The sequence below is a fragment of the Homalodisca vitripennis genome, chromosome 5 (genome assembly GCF_021130785.1).
Source record: "Homalodisca vitripennis isolate AUS2020 chromosome 5, UT_GWSS_2.1, whole genome shotgun sequence".
Classification (NCBI taxonomy): domain Eukaryota; kingdom Metazoa; phylum Arthropoda; class Insecta; order Hemiptera; family Cicadellidae; genus Homalodisca; species Homalodisca vitripennis.
This window is the reverse complement of record NC_060211.1, coordinates 108,633,594-108,655,815: the sequence shown is the minus strand read 5'-3', so window position 1 is coordinate 108,655,815 and position 22,222 is coordinate 108,633,594. Positions and strand designations below refer to the sequence as shown.

The window sequence follows — 22,222 nt, the reverse complement described above, 5'->3', positions numbered from 1 at the left end:
AGTACGATACTGTGACCAATGGTATGATATTGGGAAGCAAGGAATGTACTTTCCTATATCATGTATTATCTTCACATATGGATGACAACTGTCATCATGTAAGTATTGAAATATATAAGTATTATTAATAATAATTTTAGTTTTTAGTATTCAATAACTTCAACTTAGCTTGGAAATATAATTAATTTGAACTAAAATTCAAGACCTAAAATAAGAATTACTCGCAAGTCTGGCAAAAAATTGGTACGTTGAAAAATGGCTACATAATGCATGTTATATGACTAATTCAAGTTTTAAGTATAAGAGGACCCCATCATATTATATTCACAAGTGCTTTCATTAAGACAGCTATGAACTTCGAATTTAAAGTTTCTCTACATTAATATCAAATGGTTCAACTGAAATCTTGGCAGCTATTCAAATAAATACACAGAATGTTATATATAAATTGTGGGCGAAGACGCGGATATGAGCTAGTAATTTAATCAATAACACAATTAATGAAGTTACAAAAATAAAAATAAATAAGAAATAATTATTAAAATATCAATTTATTTTGAAATATTTAATATTACAATAACATTTTTCACTTTTATGACTAAATTGTCGTAGCACACCATAAACATCTAAATATATTTTTTTAGGAGAAATTCTTTTAATAAGATATAATTAATAGTACAATATATTTGAATAACTATCAGTAAAATAAAAGAAAAAGTAAAACAGTACAAATGCAAGTGCTGCAAAAATACTACACGACCCTGCCAGGATTCGAACCTGGAATCTTCTGATCCGTAGTCAGACGCGTTATCCGTTGCGCCACAGGGCCGGTTGAAAGCTTATGAGTGACGTAATGTTGTATTTTGAACACATTTTTATTAGAACATGAATTTTTTATTAGTGTGGTAAATTTACAGAGAAACTTGTAAACTTGTCAAATACTCGCACAAAAAACGTTAAATGTGAATAAAGCGAAGTTTTTTTTGAAGTGAAAACTTCTTTAGGCGCGTTGAGCGTTTTGGTAGAGGGTAAAATCCTCGGTTCGCGTCACCGACATGCTAATGATACTAACCTGCATGAAAAAGTCAGTCTCGCTGTGTTTTTTTAACCGTAGACTTTGGCCGCGGACTACTAACCTGCATGAAAAAGTCAGTCTCGCTGTGTTAAAACTGTCCCGGCGGAGTATGAAAACAGACTGCGAAAATCAGTGACCTTTACGGCTTCCTCTCGCGATTTAAAAGTGAAGCCAATGTCGTACAATTCTGTAAGATGCGTCAAATTAAAGCTCTTAATATTGGCAATCTATTGGTTACATTTTTAAATATTAAAAAAATTTCGATATAATTTTGATTATTGTTTACATTTTACATAGCGTTTACAATGACAAGAAAAAAGTAGTAAGCGAGGATTTTTTTTATTTTTTGGTCAGACAAAATTTGTCAGCGAGAAAGTTGTGTGAAAATAGATGAATATTTTTTTTGTAATTTATCATTTTTTTATTGGAAGTTTAGTTTAGCCTGTAGTAGCGTATGAAGTGATGAGTGAACGTTTCTGCCGGAACTGTAGTTGGCGCATTGGCTCACTGATACCGTATTAACTCAATAAATTAGTTTATTGTGCAATAAAATTACCTTTACGAAACAACCAAGTTAATTTAACTAATTTATTAGTTTAAAAATATTGTGGGTTTAATTGTTATTGCAATTATATACTTTATCCGTAGCAATAACTGTATTATTTACAACGGTGTTCAACTCACTGTTGTTCACTCGGTGTTTACTCACTTATAAATGAATAATGAAAACAACATTTTTAATATTTGTACGAATATTTGTATTTAAAATTTAGCATTATTCATTTTAATTATGTTTTTAATATTTAACCTCTTCATCATGAAATGAGTATTATTACGGTATAAGATTTATCTTACTAGCGTGGTAAAATAGATTTCTAGTTATTTGATAATATTTTTTTCGTGGATTTTAAAATTGGAAAATTAAAAACGCGTCACATTTACAATTACAGATGTACTGCTACTATAACGTATTGTTAATTACTCTCAACTTAATAGTTCCGTTTTCACTTCTATCGGCAGTCCCACGACTGCTACTGTTTTTTTTTTTCATTTTATTAAACAATTAATGTTTATTAAAACATACAATGAAAAAGATTTGACTAGCGCAATTTCTAGTTTGTGTAAATGGGAGATGTAAAAATGTCTTTTCTGTATAATAAATCTATATTTTTCAACAATTGAAATGAGACCTTTGAACGCAACCTCAGCGAAGATTGTTACGTAACACATGGTGTGACGTACTCCTACCTCGTGTTAATTAAAGGAAGAAGATTATAACTGGATAATTCAATGGCAGAATCCATATTACAATTAACCTATATCAAAGAATCACAGTTCCACACGCGAGTCTGCATCCGTGGCGCCACTGAATCGATTGGAAATGTTTTCGTGTTGGATTTGGGTGGAAGTAACCGATGCACATTTATCATTTCTACATTAATAAATCAGTATTTTATTTAATTCTTAAAATATAGGGTTAGATTCCGTTATATGCCCTCAACGCTTAAACTTTTTTCAATGGACTTGGAACGTTATAAAACGATGTAGTTGAGTAACAACTAACATTATGCCCCCAACGCTAATTTTTCATTTACGGATGATTATAATGAATTACATTTGGTTACTAGCTAAGAAAAAAGGGTACTTACGTTTATATCGACCACACCCCTACATTTCTCCAAACACAAAAATTCAACAAAAACAAACATTACCAAACAAAAACTAAACTATTTATTGAAAAAAACACACAAAACTTGTTTTTATTCTTGATCACACTCCGCCACCTAAAATGCGAGTGCTTCTGGCCATCAGCGCGGGGCTTGCAGCCCCGCGCTGATGCCAACGAAAGAAAAACATCCCTCGAGATAGTACCTGTCAGTAAAATATCAAATTCTATAGGGGCTTATCAGAAATATAAATTGAATTATAATGGACAACAATTATGTACCGTGCAAAAAACTGAAATAATCATGTGATGCCGCGCGGCCTGCCGTAATCGGGATTCTCGAGAAAGATAAGATAACAGCGACAACAATACCGATCGCAATACCTGGAAATGCTTGTTGATTGATGGAATGGTAGTTCTGTTACTCAACTACATCGTTTTATAACGTTCTAAGTTAATTGAAAAAGTTTAAGCGTTGGGGGCATATAACGGAATCTGACCTATTATAGTGGATTTACAACCTTTTCAGGGGATTGTTAAATATTTGGAGACAGGGTTCGGTACACCTTCCGAACATGGCACTGGTTCGAGACACAGTCACAGTATAGTAGCAAGGCCCAGCAGTAACATTACACCAGTTTTTATAAGACTCTATTAAACTGTCCCATTGTTAGGAAGGGAGTAAACTTGCCGTGCATTGTTTCAGCTCGTCTGTGATTAATGACAGCCACGGCCACTTCCGGCGGGGCTATACTGCAACAATGCCACGTTAATTGTACAATACCGTCGTCATGGCAACCGTAGTTACCTGAACACCAGGAACATTACTCTAGTTCTTATAAGACTCTATTAAACTGTCCCATTGTTAGGAAGGGGGTAAACTTGCCGTGCATTGTTTCAGCTCTCCTGCGATCAATGAAATCCACGGCCACTTCCGGTCGTACTATACTGCAACAATGCCACGTTAATTGTGCAATCCGTACAATACTTCTTACATAACTCTAAAACTTTGTTTCTTAAAAAGAGAACATAAATACTGCTCGTCATTGACATTCAGACGTTAAAGAGAGTTCCTGTGTTATTGTTTGCACGCTGTGAAGTTGGTCTACAATGGAAATAAAGAGCTGTAACTTGTTAGCTATAGTCTACAAAGCTGGCACTTTTTAATAAGTGTAATATTAAGCCAATTAAATCCATTGTTACGTTATCGTGTATGATTAATTGGAGCAGAATCTTGTTGCCTCAAAGCGTGGAGTTCTTGGCAGGCGTATAATATAATATATTTCAGCTGTTTGAAAGGGCTTTCTTTAAATAGTGTTCCTGTCTGTTTGTGCGATAACTCTTGAGGAAAGGTTCTGGAGATTTGTACTTGGTACATAGAGTCCTATTGGTTTCAAGTAAGAACGCTATTGATTTTGATGTCAGTATGTCACAGGGAAGTCCGTCCGTCAGTATGTCAGTCTGTTTGCATAATGGCTCTTGGTTGAAAGCTTCTAGAAACTTAAAACTTGGTACATAAGATCCTCCTTGGTCATAGGCACAATTATATTGGTATTATAGTGAATAGACAAAGTTCGGGTCGTCCGTCTATCAGCTCGTAGTGCGATAACTTTTTTGTCACATTATGTCGAGTCCTTCGATTTTTTTTGTTGTGTTGGTTTATTGTAACTAAAAGTGATCTTTTAGACAGATACAAAAACTTGAGGGACCAAGATGACCGGAGCGTCACTGTTCACGGTGGTTAAAAACACAGTAAACAAGCGTCGAGATCCAAGACCATTCATGTACTGTTTTTACTTTATATAGTATGCATTTTTGGCCGTTTATAAAATTTGGATTATAAAATACAATTTTTCTGAATTCTAAAATATTCTAGGGAACTTTTCAGACGTACCTATAAACTTTCCTGAAATTTCAACGAATATAAAAAAAGAATTAGCCAAATTAGTTATCGAGATTGACGATGAGCAACACATTCAGTAACTCATTTTTACTTATAAGAATAAAACAATATTTTATATAGCGCACGTTATTAAACATTATCGCTAATAAACATCATTGTTGTAGCTATTTGGTATCGTATGTATAAATTCTATTTAAATAAAGCAATATATGTGTTAAAACAAATGTATATACTAATTATATTAAAAGGAAATTTGAAAATAGAGTTGGTACACCTGACATTGAAGCCTTCTAATCACATCAGTCTGGTTCTGAAAAATCTTAGCTGCTCAAAACGTTTTAAAATAGTTACGTTTTAGGTACCAGAAAGCATCAATCATTTTTTTCCTTTCTGGTCTGTATCAATGTTGTCCACATTTTATGTGATATTATAAATTTACTAAGTCTAAATAAATTTCCAAAAACAGTAAAAAGCTATTTTTTTAATCATGCCAAATCAATTCCCAATGAATCTGAAAAGGATACAACATTGGAGTGTTCATAGATAATTGCCGATATGCAACTTTTTTGTTATTATTTGTTTGTAATAAACCATATTTTTGGTAATATATAGTTTTATTGTCAGTAACGGATATTAGTAGTAAAATATGACTAGTAACAGATAGTCGATGTCTTGTAATTGCGTTATTCATAAAATATACTCATTTATTTGAAGACAAGATAAAAATTATGTGAATCGCGAATAACGAGACGTTTAATTCTCATGCAAATAAGTATAACGAGGATTGATGGTATATTAACGATTTTTAATTAATATTGAATTATTAACCACCAAAATATATTCAGTAAGGAGATTATATTCTAAACCAGTGCAGATAAATGTATGTTGTAGACTGTGAGGGATGATGGACGGTCTATCGACCCGCAAATTTGCTCTTCGGCATGTATAGTGTATACGACATCCTGCACCTCTTGAATAATAAGTAGGATAACTCTGCAACGAGATATATAGGCACTATTGTTCATCTATGTATACCTCACTGTCAAAATCAGTATACATGCTTTTTAGAAAAGAAATGCACTGTGTGTTTAACTGTATTTGACAAGAGTACATTAAAGGAGCAAGAAACGTAACACAACCTTGTTTTTCCTGAAATGTATAAAGGAATTTCCTGTAAAAAAACAAATCAGCTACACCAATTTTTGTCGATGTCGAAATAGGAGGGTGATGAAAAGTTTAAAAACATCAAACGATAGTTTTCCTCTTAAATTATACTTCTCTTAGTTTAACACACTAAAAACCAACCAATATTTAAATATTGATCACTGTCAGACAACTACGAGATAAAGAAACTGAAAGTTGTTACTTTAGGCCAAATACTCGGCCTGTATATGGTTGGATGACGCTGGTTTTATATTTATTTACTTACCTAAGCTAAGAAAAATGTGCTCTGAGAAAGCAACTATCGTTTCATATTTTTAACCCTTCTAATACCATAAAAATTTAGCGTAGCTGACGATCGATTTCTCTACAGATTTCAAGAAAAACCACACTATGTGCTTATACGTTGCAAATTGCCTCTCGCCTCCCACTACAATAAAATAATAAAACATTTGAGATAATCTCTCCTGCACCATCTATTACCCCACAGAGCGTTTCACCAGGCTTTTGTTTTGTAATTCAAATTATCACCCGCCGTGTGAATAATTAGCACAGTGCTCAAACTAATTAAAAGACTGCAGAGCCTAGAAAATGTCCCACGGCCGTGACAACTCGGCCACTTTGGCGACTCGGGTAGGTACTTTCTACCTGGCCTTGCCGTAATTAAAAGGACCGAACGAAAGTAAAGTAAGTCCCGGGTGGGAACGTTACGGCTATATTAGGTAGTTACCGTGGCCCTCTCGGTTTCTCAGACTCCCCAACAGGCAATTATAAGCTCTACAATCCACAGACAAGTTAATTCCCCCGGGAATACACTGATGTATGGGTGGGACGTCTCACACCTATATACCATGATTAGTGCACTATTTGTCATGGGATAACGGCGCTATTTGTAGAGACAGGCAGGGGAATTGCCTCATTGACGATGTCATAGTCATTTAATTACTATAGGATTTATGATGAAAACACAAGTCAGAAAGATAAATTACAAAACTTAAACACAATTTATTACTTGAGGATAAATCGTCTACTCGCTTTGCTCAGCTATTCCGTTTTCGTCATCAATTCAAAGCTAACGCAATGACAAATAAAAAAAATCTTAGTGCTTCTACACCGATAATTTTAATAATTTTTAATTATTTTTTGCAACGAACATAAGTTTTTGTGCATGTAAATGTTAATCACAGTTGTAGGTAGATATAGACACAAAATCGGCCAGTTAGAACTGTTCTCTGGGTAGCACTCGTGGTAGTACCAACTTGGTAAGCAATTTCGTTCAAATATAGTTTAACCGTAAAAAAAATTTACACGACGTTCCGATTTATGGTTCCAAAGAAGCATTGTTTTGTACAAGATTAGTTAGAAGTTTAGTATTTCTAAAATAAACTATATTAATATTTTAATTTTCACAAAATATACGTACTTCTTCCGACTGTGCTGGAACTATCAATTATTTTACACTAGTCATATAATGGATGTCGTCTGCAAAAGGCTCCGCCCAGTCTGCTATGCTCTCGGCCGCCTTGCTCAGGTGTGCAGCATCCGAGTCCTTCTCGCTGTATACTTCTCCTATGTTGAATCAATTTTAAGGTATGGAATTATTTTTTGGGTATGTCAAGTAACAAAAATTTTCAAAGAGTTTTCAAAATTCAAAAATGGTGCATAAGAGCAATGTTGAAAATGACCAGAAGGGAATCTTGTCGGTTGGTGTTTAAAGAATTAAACATAATGACGTTGGCTGGTCTGGTGGGGTATGAGTGCTGCATGTTTGTTAGAAATAATCCTACTCTGTTTACTGCGGGCGCGACTTGCCACTCGTATTCAACGAGGGGCGCGCAGCGACTGACAGTGCGGCAACATTCGACTACATTTTTTCAAAAAGGGCCACAGTACGTATGTACTGCAGTATATAACAGGCTGCCACCAAACATAAAAAAGAGACGGGTGCTTACACTTTTAAAACACTTTTAAGAGAGTATTTTGTAGCAAAAGGCTTTTATGAGAAGGACTTTATACAAGACATGTAAACTGTATTTTCTTTGTTATATATTTGTTCTTACTTTGATGTGTTCAATTGTATTGTAATTTGAACGAATAAAATATTATTATTATTATTAACAAACTGCAACATAATATTATATTTGTTTGTTTGTATTGAAATAGAATAGCATTGACATACAGAATAAAGGTGTTTTAAGAATTAACAGTCATAAGTTATAAAATTTTGTAATCTACATTAAATGCATTATTTCCTAACGAAGAATAATTTACCACAGACTCCATAACTCTGTAAAAAGGTAAACCCATATCAATTAGCAAGGTTAATATGAAACAAGGGACATATTTCATTTTATTTTCATTGAGCTCACACTTGACATTTTCTTGCGGCTTAGTCCAATGTGGCTTTGATTAATTAATCCACTGTGTGAATGCTGAAATTGTAATATTTCTTAAATTGTACTTATCACACAATACTGAATATGAAGTACTACATTAATAATCTTATTAATATTATAAGATCCTCCTAAGGAACAAGTCAGTGATGGAGTCGATGATTCCTTGTTGCATTATCTAGTAGGGATTTAAAAGTCTTATACATCTTACAATATCAGGCTTGAAACTAATAATTGTTTCAATATACCCCGTAATTGGGAACCTATAACATGAACAGAGATATTTCCAGGCTCCTTTGCTCGGGTCAGGAAGGAATTCCTCCCAATGACTTAATGTTAATTGATGTTAATGATGTCTTCGGGAACCCTACCAATAGCAAATAGCAAACAGAGACTGCTGCTGGGGCTCAGGTAGTTGACCACCAACATATATGCACGCACGCACGCACGCACGCACGCACGCACGCACGCACGCACGCACGCACGCACGCACGCACGCACGCGCGCGCGCGCGCACACACACACACACACACACACACACACACACACAAGTGCAGTGGATTGGGACTGGCAGTATTTCCGGTTTATTAGTTTCCTAATGAACTTCCCCAATGAAGTCAAGATTTTTGTCATTTGTACATTTTTTCGAAAGTGATTAGTATACTGCATAAAGATTGCAAACATCATAACGAGAAAAGTGATATCAAACAACGTATACAATGAAATTGTCACAGAGTATTGCTTAGTCATGACAGTAACACGATACTGAATACTGAATAACCCCGGGACAGAAAATGGAAGGTGCCGGGCTGGCCTCAACCCTCTGCGCTCTATGTGGGGATGCGTCAATGTGACTGCGTGGCCATTCAGGCGCTATATTTATTTACTTATACTATATTACTATCAGTCAATAAACAAATTTTTGATGGGTCACATTTCCTTCTCCGAATTCTTGTTATACCCAGACTAATTATGTTAAGTAGCCTCCAAATATGACGATACTTCTGGGATCCTTACTTGGTTAATAAGATGTCTTCGCTAATTTCTCATCATCAGCAGTGGTCTTTGGAAGTAATCATATTCCTCTTTTTCTGTTAAAACCCCCAACCTGGATAGCATAATATCAACTCCTCACTGGCATCATGGGTGAAATGGAAAGAAAAGTATCTTTACAACCCTTTCCTTTTTCACAACTACCCTAATATCTCCTGACTTGCATATACATGGAAGAATTGATGTATAACACCTTCCTATGGCCAGTAATTATTTAGGCAAAATTGTCACTTTAACCGTCCATATGAAGTCTTATGAATTTGAATAGGGAAATATGGAATCATGAGTGAAATACAAAATATCCCCAATATTCTACAGACCAGAGAAGATTTCAAGTACAAAATACTCCAGGAGCTGAGAGCTAATTTCCATTGCATAAGCACACAACATAGATTTTTTAAATCTATACAGGAATCTTTTGTAAGAGAGACATCTGTTGTAAGGCACGAGAGATCTCGAGCAGGTAAAAATGGGAAAGTATAGTTAAGATTAAAAATATGAAACATTAATATTTTTCAGATCATATTTTTCCTAGCTTGACACTAAAAATTGACACATAAGCAATAGTTATATCACTGTCAGACAACTACATAAAGATACTGAAAGTTGCTACTCTCAGAGTCTGTATGATTATTGAATTAACGCTGATTTTACATTTATTTATGTGTCTTACGATTAATTTTAAATGTTTCAAGCTAGAAAATATACGATATGAGAAAAATATATAATGTTATAATTTGTACCCCTTTAATATCCTCATATTTTGACCTCCAACAGGACTAACGCGGCTGGCTACATATTTTTTTCTTAGGGCTAATTCCTCTATCGGGTTCAAGAAAAGCCAGATATTTTCTTTTAGTATGCAAATTGTTTCTTGGCTCCTAGACTGTAATCTTTACAATAGTAATAGCGTATTGAATTTAAACACAATCTTCCATTATTTTTAAATGAACGCAAATTCTGGCCATCCTACATTGTAATTAGCAGTTCATTGTTTACTTTGCAGTCACTCCTCCTCACGATATATTCCTGACGCAGGACAGTCCAGGACGTCACCTAGGTGACGCTATGGCTACAGGACCCTTGTCACTTACTGTCGGCACTAAGGTAATGGCGGGTAATCCAGGGCTGCCAACCCTCGGGAGCAAACACTCAATCGGAATACGACCCTCGAGACTCAGGAGTTTAGAATAATAATTGGAGTCTACGGAATAAATTATTCAGCTGTTCCTGCAGTCCCACGATACCTTTTACGTTCTGTAAGTTTCAGTGATAGTAGCCTATAGATTACAAAACCATCACAATCCCATTGTTACAAAAATTAATGTCGTTATAATTACAAATGCCTACTTGAGCTTACCTGTTAGTATTTTGCTCAATCGATACGGCACAGAGTTTCAATGGCGGTTGATTATTATTATAATTGAAAAGAAACACATGATTGGAATACAATTCGTGTCCATCTGATTGTGTAAATTCGAAAATAATTATAATTTTATAAACTTATTTGGAAAACCCGGTTATGATTTTCATTAAAATGTTTTTTAAAGATCCTTAAATTTGTTGAACTGCTTACTAATACGAGTATGAGAGTTTAAATTACGTACATTCTTCTCATTTACTTACATGGGACATTTAGTTGTACCACGTACACTGAGTTATCACGAGCTCTGCGCACAAAGTTCCGAGCGTCACACTCAAATTGCAATCAACGAACTGACAGACAATACAGGGCTGGGATGTGACAGTAACTTTGTTACTAGAGGAAGCTGATTGAAATGTAACACAGTGCCATTTACATGTTTAAAGCTCTTCGCACAAACAGTCACCTGGGTTCTGCTAATGATACAATTTCTAGTCGGAATTACTGGATACTTGAGATAAATAATAAAAGTGTACAACTTAAGTATTTTCTTAGTAAAACTTTGAATATGGCGTTATAAATGTTTCAAAATACAATTGTATATCTTGATATAAATAATAAAAATGCGTTTGTTAATTATGTTTTTATTGTATTACATATTAATAATAAATTCAGTCATAACATTAAAACTAAACTATAAATAGATATAAGACAAACTTATGACAAAAAAGAACAACATTTATAAGAAAAGAATATACGAATGGGTAGTTAAGGGATTAGAAATAGAAATAAATAATATCATTAATGACAACAAACACCAATTTTCCAGGATCTAAGGATGAAGAGGAAACTTAAAAGAAGTCCTGTCGAGCCGGACGAGTTCTAAAATTTCTTCCGGGATTTGGCGTCCTCCTGTATTCGAAGAAAAATCTTTGCGCATCAGGTCTTAACTGAACTCTTGACAAATCATAATCTTAACCTGCGGCAGTTTGGAGCTAAAGGTGATCGAAGTTTGGAGGAGTTGGAAAAGTATATAGACAGTCTGGATACGACGGTTAACAAAGGTGTTGGAGACAAAGCTTTAGCTTTAGCATATCCCGGACATAACGTAAGGATTTGAATGTGAAGATAGGAGTACTAGAACAGCCAGTAGTAGAATCATACAGCGTAACGTCTAGTCGTATTTGTGTGTGCCAAATCCCTACCAGCCCAACATGCTAACTACGCTAGACGTTCTCAATGGCGCACTTCACATTCCTTTATCATAGTGCATTAAAATAAATTAGAATTAATTACTACCAAATACAAAGTAATTTTATAAAGGTGTAGTTATCGATTCATACGCTTCGTGTTTCTAAGTAGAAATGCAATTTACTGCCTGTTGTATTACGATATCGTCTTAATACTTAGAAAATATCTCAATACTTGCTCAATGCTCGTGCACTTTAAAAATAATACACATATAAAAATGCCCATTGAAAAGATAATTAGAGCTCCTGTAATCACTGACGTAATTAAATGAATCACTGAAAATCCCATAACTTTATCGAACAATCCAAATAAACGAATATTATTGCTTTCCACTATTATAACGGATTGGAGTCTATAAATTGCGGCATTTTGAATATTGAATAAATACACATAATTTATATCCACCCAATGTATTGTAAGATATTTTTAAATCTCATTAATGACGATGGATGATTTAGAATTATAACAGGTTTTCAGACATATACGTAGCAGTGTTAACAAAACTTAAAACACTACGTCATGAAAACTGGTATTGTTCTTTAGATGCTACAAAAACATGGCGATGATGTGTAACGTTCCACAGAAGGTAAGTAAAGACTGTTATTGAAAATGTGCCATGAGGAGACTACAGACATCGCTATAGTTGTGTTGATTTCTTTATTCAAGTATGTGCATGCTTAACCTTATGGTTTTTTTATTGACTGAGTGTTATTGAAGATAAGATAAAGATAAAAAAGTAAAACAAGCTTTAAATTGGCATATCACTTGACCTCATGGAAAAAATAGTATTGCTCGTTAACGATAATACACATGTAGAAATATAAATTTGTTTACATTTGAACTTTTCAAGATCCAACCAATGAACCTTTATTTCAGGAACATCCTAAGAATTTAAACCGTCAGCACTCATGTTAACGTGTAGCCCATAGCTTATTTAGTGGGTTTAAAATTCATTAGGTCGTTCTAGCTTATTCCATCCTCTTTATATAAATAATGGACATCCTTTTTATATATAATTTCGAAATCGTTAATTAAAGAACATTTAATGTCTAAGTAGTCGTCCAGCGCCTGCTATCGCTCTTGCTGAAATTATAATTTGCCAACCTTTGATAACCTCTACCAGAGAACTAGAACTATTCTAACTGTAATACCCCGAGGTATTACAATATCTCCCTGAACTTTGAGCTTTCGTAAGTCAATTGTAATTACAATGAAATATAACCATTTACAATAATCCACAACTATAATAGTTGCGTAGACTACTTACACTGAATACCTTCAAACACACACACACACACACACACACACACACACACACACACACACACACACACACACACACACACACACACACACACACACATATATATATATATATATATATATATATATGTGTGTGTGTGTGTGTGTCTTCAAAAATTTAAGTTTAATTTGACAGAATTACTATATTTTTTATGTTATTATTCATTAATTTAAACATCCACATACACAGTATCATTCTATGATTATTTTCTAGAATTAAAAAGGCTTATTTATAAAAGTATATTATCATGAACTCTGTGAGTGATGATGGTTCATCAAAGCTTCATACGTAGAGCCTATTCAAACTCATATGCAGACTGTGGTTACACAAGTCTGATCATTACAAACCGGATGGGCAAGGAAGATATCACTCGTACCAGGTATACGTCGTAGCCTACTTGGTGACGTCAACTACAGACTGCGGCAAGTACCTAACAGTGTTGTATCGGCAAGTTTATATTGACGTAACTTCCCAACTTGCTTTAACTACGACCAAGTTATGATTGTGCATATACTAGTACAGTAGTTGAGTAGTTGGTGAAATCGACTTGTGATGGGCAAGGAAGATATCACTCGTACCTGGTATACGTCGTAGCCTACTTGGTGACGTCAACTACAGACTGCGGCAAGTACCTAACAGTGTTGTATCGGCAAGTTTATATTGACGTAACTTCCCAACTTGCTTTAACTACGACCAAGTTATGATTATGCATATACTAGTACAGTAGTTGAGTAGTTGGTGAAATCGACTTATGATGGGCAAGGAAGATATCACTCGTACCTGGTATACGTCGTAGCCTACTTGGTGACGTCACCTACAGACTGCGGCAAGTACCTAACAGTGTTGTATCGGCAAGTTTATATTGACGTAACTTCCCAACTTGCTTTAACTACGACCAAGTTATGATTATGCATATACTAGTGAAGTAGTTGAGTAGTTGGTGAAATCGACTTGTGATGGGCAAGGAAGATATCACTCGTACCTGGTATACGTCCTTGGTGACGTCACCTACAGACTGCGGCAAGTACCTAACAGTGTTGTATCGGCAAGTTTATACTGACGTAACTTCCCAACTTGCTTTAACTACGACCAAGTTATGATTATGCATATACTAGTGAAGTAGTTGAGTAGTTGGTGAAATCGACTTGTGATGGGCAAGGAAGATATCACTCGTACCTGGTATACGTCGTAGCCTACTTGGTGACGTCAACTACAGACTGCGGCAAGTACCTAACAGTGTTGTATCGGCAAGTTTATATTGACGTAACTTCCCAACTTGCTTTAACTACGACCAAGTTATGATTATGCATATACTAGTGAAGTAGTTGAGTAGTTGGTGAAATCGACTTGTGATGGGCAAGGAAGATATCACTCGTACCTGGTATACGTCTTGGTGACGTCACCTACAGACTGCGGCAAGTACCTAACAGTGTTGTATCGGCAAGTTTATATTGACGTAACTTCCCAACTTGCTTTAACTACGACCAAGTTATGATTATGCATATACTAGTGAAGTAGTTGAGTAGTTGGTGAAATCGACTTGTGATGGGCAAGGAAGATATCACTCGTACCTGGTATACGTCGTAGCCTACTTGGTGACGTCAACTACAGACTGCGGCAAGTACCTAACAGTGTTGTATCGGCAAGTTTATATTGACGTAACTTCCCAACTTGCTTTAACTACGACCAAGTTATGATTATGCATATACTAGTGAAGTAGTTGAGTAGTTGGTGAAATCGACTTGTGATGGGCAAGGAAGATATCACTCGTACCTGGTATACGTCGTAGCCTACTTGGTGACGTCACCTACAGACTGCGGCAAGTACCTAACAGTGTTGTATCGGCAAGTTTATATTGACGTAACTTCCCAACTTGCTTTAACTACGACCAAGTTATGATTATGCATATACTAGTGAAGTAGTTGAGTAGTTGGTGAAATCGACTTGTGATGGGCAAGGAAGATATCACTCGTACCTGGTATACGTCTTGGTGACGTCACCTACAGACTGCGGCAAGTACCTAACAGTGTTGTATCGGCAAGTTTATATTGACGTAACTTCCCAACTTGCTTTAACTACGACCAAATTATGATTACGCATATACTAGTACAGTAGTTGAGTAGTTGGTGAAATCGACTCGTGGTAGGGAAAATATATATTTTTTTTAAATACACATACATAAAAAATATAAAATTCTCCTGTTGACCGGAACTGTTTCTACGAGGAATTACAGGCATTTAAAGTAGGTACATTCAAGCAATTTTGTAATGAGACCTAAATAACAATAGCTGAAGACAAAATGTCTATTTATTATATATTATAATTTATATGTCTATTATATATATATATCTAGAGTTAGGATAAATATACGACTTAAGAAAATTATGTATTATTATTTTAGTTTTATTTAAGAAAATGAAATGATTTGTAATACTTTGTTACTTAAAAAAATATCACTCCCTCCAGTCATCTTCCATGTACATATCGTAAAAAGTTTATATCTTCATTGGGTTCATTATAAGATGTCCTAAAAGTTGTTCTTCAAATTACTACCTACTCGTAGAATAATAAAACGAGTTTTACAATATTTTTCCTATCTACATAAATGGTAAATTATAGGGCTGTGACCAAAATGATCTATGAAAATAAAAAAATATTCCTGGTGAAAACCGATACACCACTGTTTATGCGGCTACATCTTTCTATGTAATATTATTCTTCACCTTAAACTATAATAAAATGTTACCAGGAGAAGCTTTGAAGTCATATTTACGTTAGATTAAAAGCGTGTTAAAGTTTAAAAATGTATATTATAAATTTAATTGTATTTTGTTTTATTTGTGAACACGAATTTTCTGAGAATGCTGTGCAAATTTTTTATTATATTTATTTCATAACATTGAAAATATACATATATTACATTTGTATCAACACAGTTTTAGACTCTTAGATGAACCTACATATGCCAACGTTTACCGCAAGAGCCACACTATAGTCGCGGTACGTTGTTTGCCCTAGGCTGACCGCGATGCTGCCTCTGTAATTGTCTCTAGTACGGTGCCCTTGTTGTATACACCGGGTAATCAAGGTACAATGAGAGCTAACCTCCACATAACAATACCTCAGATAATTGTCCTACATCCTTGGAGCCGTACACGGGTCTAGCATCTCATTTTTAATTTGCAAACTTTCTACTGCTATGAAAGTTCCGCGCATTCACAATGTTCTAAAGCTCCCTAGAAAAATTTGTTTTAGAATAAAACTTGTCCTGAATGCATAGAATTTTGGGGTAAGAATGAGATTATTTAAACAACGTATTAAATAAAAAAAATCAATACAATGTTAGTTTTTAGGCTTACGCGGCCGTATCTGCAAGTTTTTCAGTTCACTCAGCTTCGAAACATGCTTACACAACACATTATTGAAATGATTTGTCCTCAATGCGGAGGCGAACCATCCTCAGTCAGCATATGTTAAACCGAAACTGATGTATACTAGTAACAAATGCAAGACATGAGTTTATTCTTTTACTCGTATTTTAGTCACAGGCAATAAAACTATTAATTTAGAGTAAAACCCAACACGCAATCATCTAACTCTTAAGACCTCTAGCTAGGTAAATGTACAAAATATATCATCACATGATATATGCATTACCGAACTCATTCTTGTTTATTTAGAACTGAAGTTTTTAGCAAATGGCTTATCATAAGTAAGTTTTTTCTCGATTTATCGTGCGGACAGACACACAGACAGACAGGCAGAAGGAAAATTTTCCCGGCTCTCGAGAGTGATAGGCTTCCCTAACACTCAGGCAATAAAAATAAACGAAAAGAATTCCTTTATCAACGGGAAGAATCTCAAGATTATCGGCATGGGTGATTTGGTTATTTTGTCGAACATTGGGAGTTTCCCCGCTGGATGGTAGATCGTGTTAAAATATGATGCACAGCATTGACTCTCAAGGTGTGAATATTGAGGAAGAGCGAGTTAAACCTGCGGGTTAAACCTGTCAATGTTCTAAAAACAAAGAGTGGGCAGCTATAAAGCCGGATATTTTACTTTTCAGTTTAGAACAAAGATTATTTATGTTATATGAATTAAATCCAATAACGAATACTCCTTCATCTAAATAAAACAGTTATTCATAAACAAATTATTTGAAAATTGAGGAAGTTAATACTAGACTTATTCTGAATGAAAAGAAACTAACACGATATCCTAATTTAAAAAGCAGCTCAGCTCCCCAATACTACAGTACAATAAGTAGTAATAAGTAAGCAGTATTGGCACTGCTTACAATATTATACGTCATTTTACTTCCCAAGGGGAAGACGAATTAGTCGTTATTCATGACTTTTTGAAATGAGACGTTTTCAATATCCGTACTTCAGAACAGAATACAAGAAAAATGTAAGTTTTCGTATTATTTATGCGGAACAAATATGAAGAATGGTGTGAGTAGGGCCAGCCGATTTCTATTTCGGAATTCAGCTGGATAGAGTGCGCCGTCACTTCTAATAAACAATTCACGTCTAACACTGGATTGTCAAAGCGCATAACAGTACATAAACGGTACTTTGGCACATGAAGATGACTAATACATCACCTTTACTTGTGGGAGCACATCGGCCGGCACACTTGGCGGGCTCGCGAGTAGGTCAAGGCGAGGTGGTCGCCGGACTGGACACTGACACGCCTTTATCACCTGTTATCAGCTGTCAAGGTCACAAAACCTGCTGATTACCATATGCTAATCTACGGCCCATGATTGGATAGCCGCTGGCGGTGTGGAGCTTCATGTATTAAACATGAGCGGTGCGGTGTTGACCTGGGTATCTACCGTGTTAACTGGCCTATCCTACAACCCGTTTATTGGCTCCGGCACGGCTATCTGATGTACCAAATTTGTGTACTGCGAGAAACATATACTCAGATTGGGTACGACACTCTACACAGCTTACTACACAACACATTCCTAGCTTTAAACACGCAGAATATTGGCATTGGAAGTTATGAGAGGTTTCTCAGTTCACAAGATCGCTCCAGACAAATAAACTCGGCATTCAAAGAAACACATCAGCATATTGAGCAGTACAAATAAAGGGTCTCCGTTCTCCGAACTGAAAGGAATTGAAATGGAGCTCTTCCACGGACGAATATCTTTTACTAAACAGATGACGCTTTCCTCTTAATCGGTTTTAAATAAGCAGCCACTTCTTCGGATGAGTAGCCATTTTTCAATATTGATAGAATAGTCTGAATTCATCTCCACTTCAATTGTATTTGAATTACATGATTGATATAATTATTTTCAAGAATTAATAACATTAAAATCTATACACATTAATCAATCCAGTAAAGAGAAATCCTTTTTTTGTTACAGAAATAGAATTATTTAATAAACTGTGCTTACTCGTACATGTTGATACTATGATTGTCAAAAAGTAGATGAATGTATGTTGACAATATTTTCAAGGAAAGAAATAAATAATAGTACTCCTACAAGTTGAAAAATGGGAAATTAAAATTAAACATAAAATTTAAGTATTTTAAGTAAAGTAGATACTTCCTGCTCAAATTTATTACTTTATACTTTTTACGATTCCGTGTATCTTAATTAACACAAAAACATCTTGTTTTTGTTGTAAGATGTTTGAAACATCACCAAATAATTGGAATATTTTCAAATTCATAGGCCCTGTGGCGCAACGGATAACGCGTCTGACTACGGATCAGAAGATTCCAGGTTCGAATCCTGGCAGGGTCGCGTAGTATTTTTGCTGAACTTGCCTTTGTACGGTTTTCCTTTGTCTTTTATACACTTCAGTTATTATAACTGATATTTATTAAATACTTTATACTGTTTATTATATATTATTACAAGCACTCTCTTTGAAAAATTTTATAAAATTTGTTTTAATGCATTAAATATTTTAAAATAAGATGGTACATTACATACCTATTGTCAACTGGCCCTGTGGCGCAACGGATAACGCGTCTGACTACGGATCAGAAGATTCCAGGTTCGAATCCTGGCAGGGTCGGTCCTAATTTTTGCTGGGGTTTAAGACCTTCAAGTTGTGTTCGGAATGCTTTTATATTATTACAATTTTGTCGTTAAAACATTTTACATTATACATTTTTCATGGGATTTGATTTTTTACACACTATGATAAACATCTAATGATTTAATTATATTTACGTATAATTGTGTTTTGGTTACATGTCTAAACAACTCATATATTTAATTATGCGGATGTTCTTGCAATATCCTTCCCTCTTTCTTAAGTAGTTAATATATATGCATGATTTAGTCTTAAGGAAGTACTACTTTTAAAATGAAAAATGAATTTGTCATAAAAAAGGTTTATGGTATGTACTATGATAAACATTTTATTGTTTTATAATTGTGATTTAGTTACATCTAAACAATGTATTTAATTTTGTTTGTTTGTTAAATACATCTTGTATTTAATTTTGTTTGATTAAAGTTTCCTCTACGATTCCGTTCTCCTTTCCTTAATTGGTTAATTTATAAGCATGATTTAAAATTTATTTTAGTCTTAAGGAAATGTCAACCACTACTTTAAAACTATGGTTACACGACAATACAGGTCACAGTCTGTGAAAGTTATATTATTTACTACACCTCTTTCCTTTGTCAGACGTACCTTATTAGTATCTTCCTTTGCTGAGCTGGTCAAATAAAGGGAGGAATCAGCAACGTGCAATTCTCCCCAGAGATCACTGCTTTCCTACAACCCTCATGTTCTCTACCACTCGAGTGCGGGTGTTACCATCACTCTATCTGTGTCGTAAAGGATAGTCACATGAAAAAGTACGTGTATGAAATCTATTATTAGTGTTGCGAAATGTATATAGTATTATAGCAATAATTTATTATATTAATTTATGATGTGACATTTTCTGTGAAACTATAGATTTCTAATAGCACTTAAAACGCATTCTTATCGCAAACTTTTTATTCTTCCAGAAAATTGTTTTGGCATTTACATTATTCTTTTTGGACTTCCGACATGTTTCTTATGTTTCCAAAACTGCTCATCCTTTGAATTAAGCACAATAAAATAACTTTTCTTTTGTTTCCTACGACTATCAATGCGTTAGTTCAATAACCATAGACTCGTATGTTTATAACCCTTTATATAATCAATGGTAGCCTATATACTGCATAATTTTCCCTTTGTTTGACCTAACAGGAGAAAGTATGGTCTTATTTTATGCTCGTGGTCTTATTATTATGTCTAATATGAACAAACATGGTAAGTTCCAACAGAAGTATTATTATTACTGTTCACAAAAGAATTTAGATTGTTGATAGTAAACAGTAATTTTTATATTTAAAAGAAACTAGTAAATATTTAGAGTGATTTTAATGGACCTTAAATAAGTATATAGCATTTTTCATTGTTTATTAATGACATAACGTATATATTCCTGAATTGTGACGTCAAATGTTATGAAGATACTTGTAATACATAATCTCTCTAATGATTGCCGGAATAACATGCCACTGAGTTGTGCAATTTGCTTTTATAAGGTTAGCCGTAATAAACTATATGTCTCTGAATTACATGGATAATTCAATGTACTAAAACCAATCTTTCTTTGTTTTTAGAGAGGTCGAGACAGAGGGATCGATAGAAACCACATTGTGCAGGATCAAGTGTTCTAATTAATTCTTAACTAACCTTTTTACGCAAGTGCTCCTTCGAAACCAAGTAGTCAATTCACCACCATACAGGCTGGTAATTTATTTCAAGCACCAACAGCTTCAAACGGCAAATAACCGCTCTGCTATTTGATCACAGGCGTCTGTACGACTATTAAAATCGAGAACTAACAAATACCAGTATATCACGGTTACAATACCCGCAGTATATTTTATTTATGTAATCTTTATAGCATCACTCCTGCCAGAATTGTCTAAAACGTTTCTTCTTTGTTCCTTAAAATTGGTAGTTGGTCTTGGCTGATACTTCAAGCTTCTTAAATTGTAATTGATATTTTTATTTACTAATAATTATTATAAAGCATATTACTAGTCTAATCATATATACTGATCACGACTTTTGTTTGTATACGCATTTACAATCATTCCTGACTGTTTCTAACAAACTGTACCAGGTTAGGTTATTACAAAATAGTGAATTCTTAAGGACCCGAAAGATCCTATTTAAAATCGTGTCATTGTCCGTCCATCTGTCTGTGTGTCTGGATAAACGTCCACGAACTCTTGACAGGAATTTCTTACAGAATTGAAATTTGGGATAAAGCTTCTTGGTCCGAGAAAGAACTATTGATTTCCGAGAAAGAGCTCTATTGATTTGAGGACCATAGTTTTATATTGGTGTTATGGGTATCTATGATGGCAACGTGAAAGTCGCAGAATAAACATTATATTTAAATAAATTGAGTGTCATCATATGGAAGTTTTCACCAACACACGTGATGAAGGTACTTCTTCAAATTGTGTTATAATCGGTCCATAAGTCTCTGTGCCCATCTAGGCTATAACTCTTGATAAAAAGGTCGGAGAGATGTGAAACTTCACACATAGCTTCCTTTTTAGTCTAAGGAAGGAACCTATCAATTTTCGCGTCATGAGGCCAAATGTAAAGTAATGTCATATTACAGTTCTGTCAGGTTTTAGATATTCCTCCTTTCCATCGATGTATTGATCGCTAGTTTGCTCATTATTGTTACCATTTTGTTACCTCTTTGTTATATTAGAGTTTACCACAGAAATGAAGTATAACAACATTCTTATTACACATTATATCTTCATCTAAATACTACATCTGAATTAATTATTTCATAACTCTTCTAAAATTCAATTATAGCCAATTCATATTTATTAATTGTACCAATTAATTGTTATTGCGAAAGTAAAAATGACAATAAACAATAGTTAAACTAGTGTCAAGTTTACCAGTTATATATTTTTGCAACGGTAGATGACTACATTAATACTCTTTGTAAAAGCTAGCTACCAAGTCAATACCACACTATAGTACAATTCGAATTACC

The 22,222-nt window shown here is 34.5% G+C and overlaps 1 protein-coding gene and 3 non-coding genes across 4 annotated transcripts in view; 2 read left to right on the top strand and 2 right to left on the bottom strand.

Moving 5' to 3' along the window:
* The window catches only part of LOC124362691, a 171,640-nt gene that overhangs the window by 97,909 nt on the left and 51,509 nt on the right, over positions 1 to 22,222 (bottom strand).
* On the bottom strand, positions 757 to 829 carry Trnar-acg. Its single transcript has one exon. It is a non-coding gene; the product is annotated as a tRNA-Arg (tRNA).
* Trnar-acg lies at positions 18,866 to 18,938 on the top strand. The gene has a single exon. It is a non-coding gene; the product is annotated as a tRNA-Arg (tRNA).
* On the top strand, positions 19,143 to 19,215 carry Trnar-acg. The gene has a single exon. It is a non-coding gene; the product is annotated as a tRNA-Arg (tRNA).